Here is a 15,807-nt window from a genome sequence, read left to right on the forward strand (position 1 = left end):
TGACCCATATCTGAGGGCCGAGGAGGAGAGGCAAAAGAATCTTTCTTCCAAATGATGAACGAATGGTTTATAAAATTTGTAAGAACAAATCCAACTGTACAACAATCTCCCCTTCTTGTCTCTCAACCAGTTCTTGATATGCCATAAGGTATAGAGCTTGTTAGAATCGGTAAGCCTTTAGTAGATAAAATTCGTAAATATGAGATAGAATATTTAGAGCTACCACCAATGATGATCCTAAAATGGCTGAATTTTGGCTAGAAAACACTATCATGGTTTCTAGATGAATTATCTTGTACACTAGTCGAATGTCTAAATGTGTTGTATCCTTGTTAAAATATTAGGCTTACCAATTGTGGAATACATTGATTTCCGTTATGCCAAAAGAATAGGTTACGTGGGAATTTTTCCAAATTGAATTTAGAAAGAAATATATCAGCCAGAGGTTCCTTGATCAGATAAGAAAAGAATTTCTAGAACTTAAATAAGGCCGTATGACTGTATCTGAGTATGGACGAGAATATGTCAGATTGAGTAAACATTCCAGAGAATGTATCCCGACCGAAGTTGCAATGTGTAAGTGATTTGAAGAAGGCCTGAATAAAGACATAAAACTGTTAGTTGAGATTCTAGAATTTAAAGAATTTGTCATACTGGTCGATCGAGCTCAAAAAGCTAAAAAGCTGAGTAAAGAAAAGAGACAAGCCAAGATGGAAATTAGAACTTCAAGTAAAAGATTTACAGGAAAGTCATATCAGTAGGCCTCAAAGAAGTCAAAGAAAGATTATGACCGTTTTGTTACCTCTGCAGGATATTTTAGGAGAAGTAAAAGTGTTCGATATTCCAATCCAAGATCCCAGGCTACATCTGTAGCAAGTGCAAGTAGTGTTAGAATCATTAAACCTAAATGTAAGCACTGTAATAAATTTCATTTTGGAAAGTGCCAGATGAAAAGTGATGCTTGCTTTAGATGTGGCTCTTTTGACCACTATCTCAGAGATTGCCCGAAAAAGTATGAGAAAGATATTGTACAGACTTCAAAGCTGAGCAACCCTGCCTCGAAAGGTAGACCACCCCGTAACCCTGGTAATATGAGTGATAACTAAGGTACAAGAAAGGATTCAACTGCCAAATCTGAAGTACGAGCACCAGCAAGGACATATGCTATTCGTGCACGAGAGGATGCCTCTGCACCAGACATCATTACTGGTACTTTTTCTCTAATTGATACTAATATTACTACTTTTATTAATCCTGGTTCAATGCATTCATATATTTGTACAAATTTAGTGTATAATAAAAAAATTTCTGCCGAGTCTACTGAATTTATGATTAAAGTTTCAAACCCTCTGGGCCAGTATATGATGGTTGATAAAATCTGCAAGAATTGTCTATTAATGATACGGGGTTTCTGTTTTCTGGTTGACTTAATGTTATTACCATTTGATGAATTTGATGTGATTCTGGGTATGAACGGGTTAACTCAGCATGATGTCATGGTAAATTATAAACAGAAGCATATTATGTTGAAATGCTAGAATGGTGAAATGATCTATATTGAATCTGATAAATTGGATGGTTTGTCTATGTGATATTAGCCATGTCAGCACAGAAATATGTCAGAAAAGGGTATGATGCTTATGTTGTCTATGTATTGGATACTAAGGTGTCTGAATCAAAGATTAAATCAGTGTTAGTAGTCTGTGAGTATTCTACTGTGTTTCCAGAGGAATTACCCGGATTACCACTGATTAAAGAAGTGGAATTTTCTATAGGTCTTGTTTCCGAGACGATAGCGATATCTATAGCACCCTACCGAATGGCTCCTATAGAGCTAAAAGAGTTGAAAGCACAGTTTCAAGAATTGACTAACAGAGGTTTTGCTCGACCTAGTTTTTCACCTTAGGGTACACTAGTTCTGTTTGTCAAGAAAAAGGATGGATCATTGAGACTATTTATTGATTACAAGTAGCTCAACAAAGTCACAATTAAGAATAAGTATCCATTGCCTCGTATTGATGATCCGTTTGATCAGCTGAAAGGTGCTACAGTGTTTTCAAAGATAGATCTCTGTTCTGGCTACTATCAGTTACAGATAAAAGAGTCAGATGTGCCAAAGACAATCTTCAGAACCAGGTACGAGCATTATGAGTTTCTTGTGATGCCATTTGGCTTGACTAATGCACCTGCGGTATTTATGGATTTAATGAATAAAATTTTCAGACTGTATCTAGATAGATTTTTTGTGGTGTTTATTGATGATATTCTAGTATACTCCCGAGATGAAAATGAACATGCTAACCATTTGAAAATTGTGCTGCAAACTCTACATGAGAAACAACTGTATGCTAAGTTCAGGAAATGTGAATTTTGGCTTCGGGAAGTTGGTTTTCTTGGGATATAGTATCTGCTGAAGGCATTAGAGTGGACTCGAATAAAATTTCAGCAATTGTTAGTTGAAAACCACCAAAAAATGTGTCCAAAGTCAGAATTTTTCTGGGATTAGCTGGTTACTATTAGAGGTTTGTAAAAAGGTTTTCGATGATAGCTTCTTCGATGACACAGATGTTGCAGAAAGATGTGTGAAGTTTAAATGGACTGATAAATGTCAGCAGAGTTTTGATAGATTGAAAGCCTTGTTGACCGAAGCACCAATATTAGTTCAGCCTGAATCAGGTAAAGAAGTTGTAATTTACAGTGATGCATCATTGAATGGTTTAGGCTGTGTCTTGATGAAAGAAGGAAAAGTAATAGCCTATGCTTCTAAACAATTAAAACCACATGAAAAAAATTACCTGACACATGATTTAGAATTGGAAGCCATTGTTTTTGCACTGAAAATTTGGCGACATTACTTGTTCGGTGAAAAATTTCATATATTCACTGATCATAAGGATTTAAAGTATTTGATGTCGCAAAAGGATTTGAATTTGAGACAGTACAGGTGGCTTGAACTGTTAAAAGATTATGACCTGGTTATTGACTATTATCCTGGAAAAATAAATGTGGTTGCATATGCTTTGAGTAGAAAATCTCTGTTTGCCTTGCGAGTAATGAATACCCGATTATCATTTTCTGATTATGGCTCCATTTTAGCCAAGCTAAAAGCTAAACCAACATTTCTGCTATAGATCTGCAAAGCTCAGAAAAATGATGATGAATTACAAGCCAAATGGGTACAATATGAGTCAATTTTTGATTCAAAATTTTAGAGTAGTCTGATAATTGTCTATTATTCAGAGGCAGAGTATGCGTACTGAAGAATTCAAAAATTGTACAAAAGATTTTGTATAAAGCTCATAATGATACTATGTTGATTCATCCGAAGAGTAATAAAATGTATAATGATTTGAAAATGATGTATTGATGGTCGAGAATGAAACGTGATATTTCTAAATTTGTATCTAGATGTTTGGTATGGCAGCAAGTTAAAGTTGAACATCAAATGTAGCGCCCCCGTACCCAAGACCATCGTCGGAGTCGAGCACGAGGTGTTAATGGCCTTAATTCATTAATTAAACAGCTCAAACAATTTATTTTTAAAATTTTCAGACAAGCTGGCTAACTGCGTCACAATCACTTAAAAATTCATATCTCGAGTTTCAAAACTCAAAATTAAGATCCGTAAATGTTTTCTCAAACTAGACTCATATATCTATCTAATATATTTTTTCAAGAATTTTTGGTCAGGCCAATTAGTACAGTTTATTATTTAAAGTCTCCCCTGTTTCAGGGTTTAGCTACTCTGACCCCTGTGCACTGCGAATCAAATTTGTTTCTATACAGAAATCCAATAACTATGTAGTTTGTTTAAATTAAAAATAGACTCAATAAGGAATCCATACAGTAAAGTTTGAGTCCTAATTATTTTTACACAAATTATGGTGAATTTCTAAATTCAGAACAGGGAATCCAAAAATTGCTCTGACTCTGTTTCACCAAAACATAAATATCTCATAAAATACAACTCTGTTGCCTATTTTGTTTCTTCCACATGAAAATAGATTCATTAATATTCAATTCCATATTTTATTCATCATCTAATTCTATCTCTACTATTTTTAGTGATTTTTCAAACTCATGTCACTGCTGCTGTGTGATTCTGTTTTATAGCCAAATTCACCATTTTATGGATTTCCATAGATTAGTTAGCACATAAAGAATACGTGTTATTAAATATAATCTCGATTAGCCACTCCAATAGCTAATCATTTTCAAACATTTCCATGTCATCCATGAGCTATATCATAAGATTATATACACAAAAGGATTATAATGCTATACATGCCATATTCCCAAAATATGCAAGCCACCATACCGAGATGGTCCATTGATAGTGTGAGCGTGCCTCCGACCATCCTGATCTCCAAACCGGCTTGTCAAAACTACAAGGAATGGAAGGGAAGGAGTAAGCATAAATGCTTAGTAAGTTCACATGCAAATAACAAATAACTTAACAAAGCAATTATACCAACCAACATTAGCATAATATCACCAAAACATATATCACATTTCTATTCATCATTCATCGTCTTACTACATTATTGTTGTCGTATCAAGTCTCAACCCGAGGGTTAAGTACATACCTGTCCAAAGTGCCCATTCCACAACATTTACCAATACGTCACTTGAATCTTGAGTATTCTTCCATTTCACTAGAATTTTACCCGTTGAACACATCGGAATATAACTCGGATACATGGAAAGTTTGCACATAAGTGTCACATATGTAGCCAATCTACCATGTAACCCGCCCATAAGCGAACTCGGACTCAACTCAACAAGCTCGGGCGTTCGCATCCATAAGTGAACTCAGAATCAACTCAACGAGCTCGGATGCCTAGTTACATCTCATGAACTCAGACTCAACTCAACGAGTTCAGACGTTCGCATCCATAAGTGAACTCGGACTCAACTCAACGAGCTCGGATGCCTAGTTACATCTCACGAACTCGGACTCAACTCAACGAGTTTGGACGTTCGCATCCATAAGTGAACTCGGACTCAACTCAATGAGTTCAGATGCCCAAATATTCGAATCTATTCCTAAGGTTCAATGGGACTTTCCTCGTTCGTACTCCTTTACCATTCTCCTTGGAATACCCATGAATATACTTCGTTAGTCTTTCACATTTTTCACATAATTCATAAAATTTTTGCATGTTGTCCAACAATGACCACAAAGCATAGAATTGCATGATAACAATCATAATATTGTATAAATAGCATTAAATGATTTAAAATAACGGTTATATTACAATATTTACATTTGAACTTACCTCGTATGCGAAAATGGTCATTTTTACCATTTTGTCCACAACTTGGTATTTTGCCGATTTTAGCCCGAATTTCGATTTTCCTTGCTCTATAATTTCAAATATAGCCTAATTAGGACTCATATTATTCAAATCAACCCAAAATCATATTTTAGAAAAATTACAATTTTACCCCTAAACTTTCACATATTTACACTTTTGCCCCAAATCTCGTAAATTAAACTTCATCCTATTTTCTTATGTTTTATGATATGCTGATCATTTTTCCCTTTTACAGAAACATCCAATTCTCACTCTAACATGTACTTATGAACATTTGGTATTTTTACCCATTATGTCATTTTAGTCGTTTTTACGTAAAATCACTTAGCAAAAGTTGTTTAATTTCATATTCTACCATAAAACATCAAAATTCATGCATATCATTCATGGGTAAATTTTTAAATATAAACCCTAGCTCAAAATATTGGTAGAAACAGGTAAACCGAGCTACGAAGATTTCAAAAATGTAAAGAACATTAAAAACAGGCATAGAAATCACTTACAATCAAGGCTTAAAAGTGTTAAAACCCTAGCTATGGTGGAGAGAAAAATTTGGCAGAAAATTATGGAGAATATGATCATTTTTGTGTTATTTTCCCATTTTATTTCATTTAATATCAAAATGACCAAAATACCCTTCCTTATTAAACTTTCAAAAATTCCATCCATGTCCAATTTTTGTCCATAAACTTAGAAATTGGTTAAATTTCTATTTAAGACCTCCTAATTAATATTTCAAAGCAATTTCATACTAGAAACTTCTAGAATGCAAAGTTTGTAACTTATTCAATTTAGTCCCTAACTTCAAATTAAGCAATTTATGCATAGAATTTCTTCACGAAATTTTCACACAATCATGCAATCATATCATAGACTTCAAAATAATCATAAAATAATTATTTCTATCTCAGATTTGTGGTCCCAAAACCACTATTCTGATTAGGCCCTAATTCGGGATATCACATCAGATGCTTTCGGGATTACTACAACCAGCGCCAATACCGAAATGGAAATGGGAAAGAATTACTATGGACTTTATATAAGGATTGCCCCTATCTCTGAAAAAGAAGGATGTTATTTGGGTAATCGTTGACCATTTAACAAAGTCTGCACACTTTATTTCAGTACGTATGAATTTCTCTCCGGACAGATTGGCTGAGCTATATGTTTCTGAGATTGTCAGATTACATGGTGTGCCAGTTTCTATTTTTTTTATAGAGATCATCGGTTTACGTCCTGATTCTGTAGCAAGTTATAAGAAGCTTTGGGTACATGGTTGCATTTTAGTACCGCATTTCATCTGCAGGCAGATGGTCAATCTAAACTCATAATTTAAATTCTTGAATATATGCTTTGGTGCAGTGTACTAGAATTCGAACGCAGTTGGAAAAAATATTTTCCATTAGTTGAATTCGCATATAATAACAGTTATTAGTCAAGTATTAAATGGCATTGTATGAAGCTTTGTATGGTCATAAATGTAGAACTCCATTGTATTGGATTGAGCTCAGTGAGAAAAAAGATACATGGAGTTGATTTAATCCGTGAGACTAAAGAAAAAGTGAAAGTGATCTGAGATAGTTTGAAAGCAACTTCTGACCGTCAAAAATCCTATGTGGATTTAAAACGTAAAGAGATAGAGTTCCAAGTTGGTGACAAAGAATTTCTAAAAATTTCACCTTGGAAGAAAGTTCTTCGGTTTGGCTATAAAAGAAAATTGAGTCCGTGATTTTTCGAGCCATATAAGATCATTGAAAGAATTGGACCTGTTGTGTACCGATTGGCATTACCACCAGAACTAGAAAGAATTTACAATACCGTTCACGTGTCTATGTTGCGATGGTATTGGTCAGACCCCTCACATGTTATCTCTCTGATTGAGGTCGAGATTCAGCCTGACAAGACTTATAGTGAGGAACCAGTCAGAATTCTGGCATGTAAAGTGAAAGAATTGAGAAATAAAAAGGTAACTCTAGGGAAAGTTCTTTGGCAGTGGCATGGTATAGAAGAAGCTACCTCGAAACCGGAAGAAACAATGAGAAACCAATATCCGAATCTCCTTACTAGTAAGATTTTCGAGGACGAAAATTCTTAAAATGGGAGAGTTGTAACAGCGGGAGAGTTGTAACAGTCTGTTTTCAATGAAATCAGAACAATGGTTTCAGGATCACAAATCTTAGTCAGAAAGAAAATTATTTTAATATTAGTGCATGGTTTGCATTATGATAGGAATAACGTATGAAAATTTCATTAAGAAAATTTTATCGATTACATGTCTAATTTAATAAAAGATCAAATTGAATAAAATGCAAAAGTTAAGTTCTAGTAGCTATAAGTATCAAATAGCTATGGAATTCAAAATTTGAGGTCCTTATATGGAAATTAGATCATTAAGTGGAGTTAGTAGATAAGTCTGATGATTCATCCATGAAAATTTAATTAAAGAAAAGGATGAAATTGGAAAGTAAAATATGAAAAGATGATAAATTAATAAAATAAGAAAATATCATCATTTTCACCATCTTTCCTAAATAGAAAAACATGGAAACCTTAGCTAAGAGAAAAGAGTTCAAGCAAGCTTACTTAGCTTAATTAGGTAAGTGATCTTGTTCCATTTTTAGTAATTTTCATATTTCCAAGATCGTAATAACTTAATCTAACTATTTTGGGATTAATTTACAAAGTTATCAAAGTATTAAAGTTTTTTCATGGATGAATATGCATGAATTATGAAGTTTTATGGTAGAAATGGAAAGGTTGTTGATAGATAAACAACTTTTGTAAAGGAAATTTTCATGAAATTGTGATTTAGGGGCTAAATTGAAAAGATGTAAAATTCATGGAAAAATTCTGATTTTTGTGAAATATATAGGATTTAAATGTAATATGTAAAAATTGGCTAGCCTTGGAATAATGATTAAATTGCATGAATTTCATTTTTCGAGCTTAGGAACGAAATCGTAAATAATTAAAAGTACAGGGGAAAAATGATAATTTTGCCTAAGATGTGAATTGGATGGAATTGAATGTGAATTTTATTAAATTGAGTTAAATTTACTCGTATAGATCCGGATAGACTTAGTTCAGAATTGGATCAGGAAAAACAAATAGTATCAGAATAATAGTCTACGAACACAAACATTGTCGAGGTAAGTTCGTGTAACTAAATTGTGTATATTTATATGTTTGAATTGAATATTATATATATGAATTGTGTAATTGTTATTTATATGAAATTGATTACATATTCGGTAAAAACTAATAAAAGTCAAGTCTCGTTTGAATAAATGAAATTCGATGGATATAGGATTTCCCATATTGGTTGTAGTCCTGCATATGTTGCGGACACACCATAGCTCAAAAGAGCAGCCCGTTATAAGCCCTCTCAATCTTCCTGTTATATAGTTCTTGCAAGCTTCCCGTTAATAGCTCTTCGGAGCATCCCGATTGGTTGTGATTCTACATGTGTTATGGACACACCACAGCTCTTATGAGCATCCTGTTATATGGCTCTTCATGAGCTTCCCAATTAAAGGCTCTTTATGAGCTTCCCAATATCGCTCGCTTGAACTTTTTGATATATGGCTATCTAGAGCTTCTCGATTAATGGCTCTTCGGAGCTACCCATTATTGGCTCGCATAAGCTTCTTGATTATGGTTCTTATAAGCTTCCTGTTATAAGGCTCAAATAAGCCTCCTATTACATGGCTCACATGAGCATCCCGTTATATGGCTTGAGAGAGTGCTTTCCATTTATGTACTCTTATGAGTATCCCCGAACATGAATTGACGGATTACAATTTTGTACAGTTAGTGTGTACTACCTGTGTATCCATCAATATTTTAAATAATTCAACAGGCAAAAATCCTGAAATGAGGACATATGAATCCAAATTGAATTGTTACCCGTATATATGTATGAAATACATGGAACTTGACTTTTGATGAGCTCATCCTTATTCTTGATATTCACATAAAATAAATAACTAACATGTTTGGTGAGATTATGTGCTTAGGCTTTTGGCCAAGTTGTTTAGAATGTGTTTGTATGCTTACCATAAATGTAAACGAATGGTAAGATAATTTCCGTTATACGAACATACTAAGTATTAATTGCTTACTCTATTTTATTTCCTCTGTTTTATAGTACTTAGAGGCTCGTAAAGGTTGGAAGTTGGTCAGAGCTAAATCACACTATCCTACAGCTCATTTCAGTATAAATAGCAAAAATTCCTTTTGAGTATAATGGCATGTATAGGCTAAAGTGGTCAAGGATGGCATATATGTGTTCGGTTGGGATTAGCAATTGGTATGGCTTGTAAATGGTATGTTTTGATATATAAAATGGTCTTAATATGCTTAATGTGTGTTTGAAATGGATGATTAATGAAAATCATATAGGCATATTGATTATGATAGTAAAATTGATAGAACATGCCTATATGTACATATGGTATTTTGGTATGTATAGATACTTGAACATATGTGTTGATATGTCTTACATAAAAATTATTTTGGTTTGATTTGAATGATTTATATTGGATTGGAAATTTGTTTAAATGTTAATGTAGGTGAAAGACAAGTTTCGGTGAGAAATAAGGCTTGGAAATGGCCTTATTTGGTCCACAAGGGCAGAGATACGGGCGTGCGTCTCAAGTGTGTGTGACACATGGCTATGCGCACAGGCATGTGGTTCGGCCTGTGTCCCCTGCATCTTTAAAATTACAAAACAGAATGCTCAAGTATTTTCACATGGGGCACAAACACGGGCGTGTGTCTCAGCCGTGTATGGCTCATAGCCTGGCACACGGGCGTATGACTTGGCTGTGTGGCCCCTGCACCTAATTAATGTAAATTAAAATGTTCACACCACCTAGCACACGGGCGTATGGCTTGGCCGTGTGACCCAAGTCTGTAACCTCCCTAATTTGGACACAGGCTGGGACACGGCCGCGTGTCCCTATTTCAAATGTACACACTGTGACACCCCTAAAGTGACCCTAGTCGGAAAGTGGTTTTGGGACCGCTAAACCGAGTCACTGAAGCATTTGAATGTGATATTTATTGTCTAGAATATGTGAATATGAATGTGTGAAAGTTTTAAGCTTCGATTTAGTCGATTGCATGTGAATTTAGATAATAGGACTTATGTGAGAAAATTCAGAAATGTGCTAGGCAAATGTAAGTGGCCTATTAATGCATGTTATAAGAATGAAGGGTTTGCATGTCAAATATCCATTTATTTTGAGTAGTGGCCGGCCATGGATGGGTCATAGATGATAATATGAATTTCCTATTAGCATTATGGGTTTAGAAAATAAAATAGTGAATTAAGAATGATAAAACATGAGGTGAGTGGGAGGAGAAACCAAAGTTGTCCCCCCTTACTCCCCATTGCCGTGACTAGACAAAGAAAAGAAAAAAAAATTGTTCATCCTTTAACATCCTTGGCCGAAAATTCTAAGGAGGAAGGAAGAAGAAAGGTTGAAGAGGTTTGGCCATGCATGTAACTAGGCTAAGGTATGTTTGATGTTGCTCCATGAGATTCATGTATATTTTTGGTTGTTAGCTTGAGTTCTACCTAGCCCATGGTTTAAATCTTTGCTATGTGAGGGAGATGATAGAGTTTGAGTGCTCAACAAAAAGGATTGGATGTGAGTGTGTGTGAGAATTTGAAAAAGGTAGGTCTTAGCAACTTCATGAAGCATTCGGCCATGGTAAGAAGTGGAAGAGAAATATAGTTGTTGTTCATGTTAGATGAAGTAGAGGAGTTGTGTGCTAAGGCCGAATGTGACTTTGAATATTATTGAGTAATGTATGTGTTTTGAATTGATGGAATGGAGGGGACGCTCTAATTTTGTTATGAACAATTATATGTTAAATTAAGGGTTGCTAAGTTAGCTATTAAGGTGAAGTGCAAATGTTAGTATTTGATTACTAGTGTATATAGGTGTTTTAGCCGAGCTTTGAACTTGAAACAAAATGGTCATTAGTCAATACAAGTGACCATATTTGTAGAATGTATTAAGCATATAATCGGCCTCAACATAGACATGCATATTCGGCCACATGAGGTAGATTGGTGTTGCATGTATTCGGTTAGAAGCAAGCATATTGATGCTTTTATCTTGGCTTAGATAATCGGCTAAAAGAGAGTGTGGGCTAATATGTTGAGTTGATTCATGATTTCATATATATATGACTCTAATGTCTAATGTATATATGGGTTAAGTACCTTGAGTTTCTCTTTTTTGATGTTCAAATGATTAAATCAATTTATTTGTTAAATTAAGCTCAAGAGCAAAGGGGAACCTAAATCCGATAAAGGGAAGGAAAAAGTGATCGAATAGCCATCGTAATCATTCGGCAACTTCCGAGGTAAGTTTTAAGTGATTAAACGTTGAGTAAATTCAATCATAATAGGACATAATGAGTTGATTTAATAAGATATGATGTGGCCATGATATGTCTTAAATTCAAATGGTAAGTTCATAAGTGTTGGGACTTGGAAATTTAGGAGCAAATTGTAACAATTTGCTTTGGACAGCAGCAGTAGCGTGGTTTTAGAAAATCACCATAAATTGTTGGTGTGGAATTATAGGCTGAATAAAATATGTAATCAAAGCTTAATTAGTCTAGTTTCTTGTAAAGGAGACCGTGTGAGCAAAGAAACTTCCTATAAAGAGATATTTAAAGTTGTGTGAGACAGTGTCGGAATGACTCCGAAATCCCCTGTTCTGTTTTTAGAAAATCATTATAATTTGTACAAAAACGTATATAAGATAAAATTTATATGCTTAGACTCCTTAATGAGTCTAGTTTCAAATGAAATCAAATGGAACATATTTTGAATTCTGTACAATGAGAAATTTGATTCGTAGTGAAGAGTGGTCAAATTAGTCAAACAGTGAAATAGGGGAAACTTTAAGAAAAATCTGGTATTGATTGGCCAAACCTAAAATTCTGAAAATTTTATGGATGGAAGATATATGAGTCTATATTCAGGGAAAATTAACGGCAATTGATTTTGAGTTTTGTAGCTCCAGTTATAAATAATTTAGTGACTATTGCTCAAGAAAACAGCTTGTAGTAAATATGTGAATTTGTTGAAAACATTGATGAAACTATTTGAGTTGTTTATAAGCTATTGCTGAAATTGATGCACAAGATAAATATATGTATATGTGGTAAAGCCGAATGGCTAATGTGAAATATGTATGAGATATGTATATGTGGTAAAGCCGAATGGCTATGTGGTAAAGCCGAATGGCTAATGTGAAATATGTATGAGATATGTATATGTGGTAAAGCCGAATGACTAATGTGAAATATGTATGAGATATGTATATGTGGTAAAGCCGAATGGCTAATGTGAAATATGTATGAGATATGTATATGTGGTAAAGCCGAAGGGCTAGTGTGAAATATGTAGGAGATGTGTGTATATTGTGGCCGAATGACCAAATGTGAAAGGTGTGTATTATTAGATATTTGATGAGGCAAATGAATTACAAATATGACTGTAACACCCCGAACCCGTGACCGTCGCCGGTGTCGGACACGAGGGGTTAACGGGCCAAATCCTCTCAAGGTACCAACCAATTTGGCATTTCCAGACAGGCTGGAAAACTGCGTCACTGTCGCCTTAAAAATCATATCTCGAGTTCCAAAACTCGGAAACTGATTTCGTAAATTTTCCCTGAATTTAGACTCATATATCCATCCATGTATTTATTTCTAGAATTTTTTGTTGGGCCAATTGGTACAGTTTATTAGTTAAAGTCACCCATGTTACAGGGGTCGACTACACTGACCTTCGCACGTTACAACTTGAATATCATCTCGTACAGAGCTCTAATGCTCATGCCGTTTGTTTCTAATGAAACTAGACTCAAAGGGGAATCTATTCATATAAGGCATGACTTCTAATTGTTTCTGGATAATTTATGGTAAATTTTCAAAGTTGCGACAGGGGACCCAGAAACCGTTCTGGCCCTGTCTCACGAGAACTTTAATATTTCTCAGTATACTGCTCATATGGTCATTTCGTTTCGTCCATATAAAAATAGATTCATCAAGGTTCAATTTCATAATTTACTCACTATTTAATTCTACTTCTACTATTTTTAGTGATTTTTCAATCTCATCTCACTGCTGCTATCCGCAACAGTTACTGCAGTAGACTATGCCAATTTCATGAATCTTTCCTTGGCCTTAATCATCCATCATACATGACACAAATTATGGCCACCTTATCAAAATTAAAGTTTCTAAGACTCGTGGCTATAGGTTCTAGCATCCCACTCGACGACCACATAGGCCATTTTCACATGGCTTAAAGTTTACAACCCACAGTTCAACAAAATATAATAGCCTATACATGCCAAATGTTCTTCAACAACGAAGACAATACCAAAAGATTTCAGCCGGTGTGATGACTTCAACGACGGTTCCGATCACGCAAACAATACGAGTCCGAGAGACCTAAAATGGGTGACAAGAAAACACCGAGTGAGTTTATAACTCAGTAAGTCATAAGCATTCATCAATCCACTGATAAAGTTACTACAACATGAACAATAAACGAGGCTAGGTACTCATCCATATCGAATCTATACCATAATTCCTCGGACCTTTTGGTCCAATCTCATACCAAGTCATACATCCACATTTCATATTCTACACAACAAGATATTTGAAGCATTTTCACACACTAACTCATTTCCACCACAATCATACAATTTCAATCATCACATAGATTTAAGGCTTACCAAATTCAACCCCGAGCATGAACGTATTTTCTATTCGTCATGAGCTCGAGGTACTTACCCGATCCGCTGTCCATACTCAACTCGATGGAGACACACCCTCCATATATATAGAGTACGCACACACAATGCTTAATACTCGATTTCGCACACTTAGTGCCACGCAATTTAAGCCCGCACACATAGTGCCATACCCTTCGAGCTCGCACACCCAGTGCCGTATTTTTCCAGCATGCACACTTAGTGCCAATCTCGTCACCGTACACACGTATTGTTCAAGACACTTAGTGCCGAAAGCAAACTTTCTACACATTTCACTATTTCTTTTACATTCAACAATTGTCATCACTCCATACACATACAATTTCATTTATATATATATATAGCATCCCATTAAATACAATTGCATAGATTTTACAATCATTTAAGCAATATCAAACATATGTGCTTAATGACTTACCTTGTGTTGGGCAAAATGGTTCCAACTCGGCTACTCGATGTTCTTTCCTTTGCCTTTGCTTGTTTCTCCACCTCGAGCTTCTTGAGCTTAGTCAATAAATTAACTAGTTTAACCGTCTTGCCAAATATTTATACATATATACATGACATCAACTATACTATCATCATTAATACATCAATTCACAAAATTTTTATCTCATGAGCATATGACCCATTTTTACCCCATATGGCGAATGCTTCATTCATTACCCAACTAGCCATTCAACAATTTTCAACCTCATTACCACCCTTTTATGTCTAATTGTCTAAATGAGATTATCAACATGCCTATCTATAGCGAATATGCTAAAATTGATCTAACATCACCTAGACACTTGATTAAATGGCGAATACCTATACTATCAATTATGGCATCATTTTTTATTCTTTCAAACACTTAGTTTTCCTCCCATGAACACTTGGCAATTTCTTTTCTCTTCTAGCATAGCTTCACACCTATTTGTAACATCCTATGAATCCACATACATCACATTTCTACATAAATTTCTTTTACTTTTCTTCTACTTCCATTCACAACATCAAAGACACCATACACATATATCATTACAAAGCTTGACACTTAGCATGCAAATGACATCCACACAAACCCACCTTAGCGAAACTTAACTCATCTTCATGCCTCACCACCACAACATCAAACATCAAACATCAATGATACCAAGAAGACAACACCCATGGCGAATATCATCCCCATTTCATGGTAAAGGTTTAGACCATGGGTTAGGTGGAACTCAAACTATCAACTAAAACATGCATGAATCTCATGGATAACATCAACATACCTTAGTCTAGCAAACTCCCATGGCTGATTTTCTCAAGCTTTCCACCCCTTTCTTCTTAGTACATTCGCCAAGCAAGGAGAAAATGAGAGAATGAACACTTTTTTTTTCCTTTTCTTTGTTTTCTTCATATTCTCTTTCTTTTTTTTTTTTTCATTTCTTTATTCTTTCTACATAATCCACTAACTAAACATGTTGGCAACATGTTTCCACTCATAGCATGGCCGCCATCATGCTTCATTTTGGCTAATTTGACATGCAAGGACAACACTTTCCCACATGTATTAATAGGCCACCTTACATTTGCCTAGCACATTTCTAAATTTTCTCACATAAGTCCTATTTGATAAAAATTCACTTACAATTAACAAAATCCAAACATGAAATTTTCACACATGCATATATGCATATAATGAGCATCAA

The sequence above is a fragment of the Gossypium arboreum genome, chromosome 6 (genome assembly GCF_025698485.1).
Source record: "Gossypium arboreum isolate Shixiya-1 chromosome 6, ASM2569848v2, whole genome shotgun sequence".
Taxonomy (NCBI): domain Eukaryota; kingdom Viridiplantae; phylum Streptophyta; class Magnoliopsida; order Malvales; family Malvaceae; genus Gossypium; species Gossypium arboreum.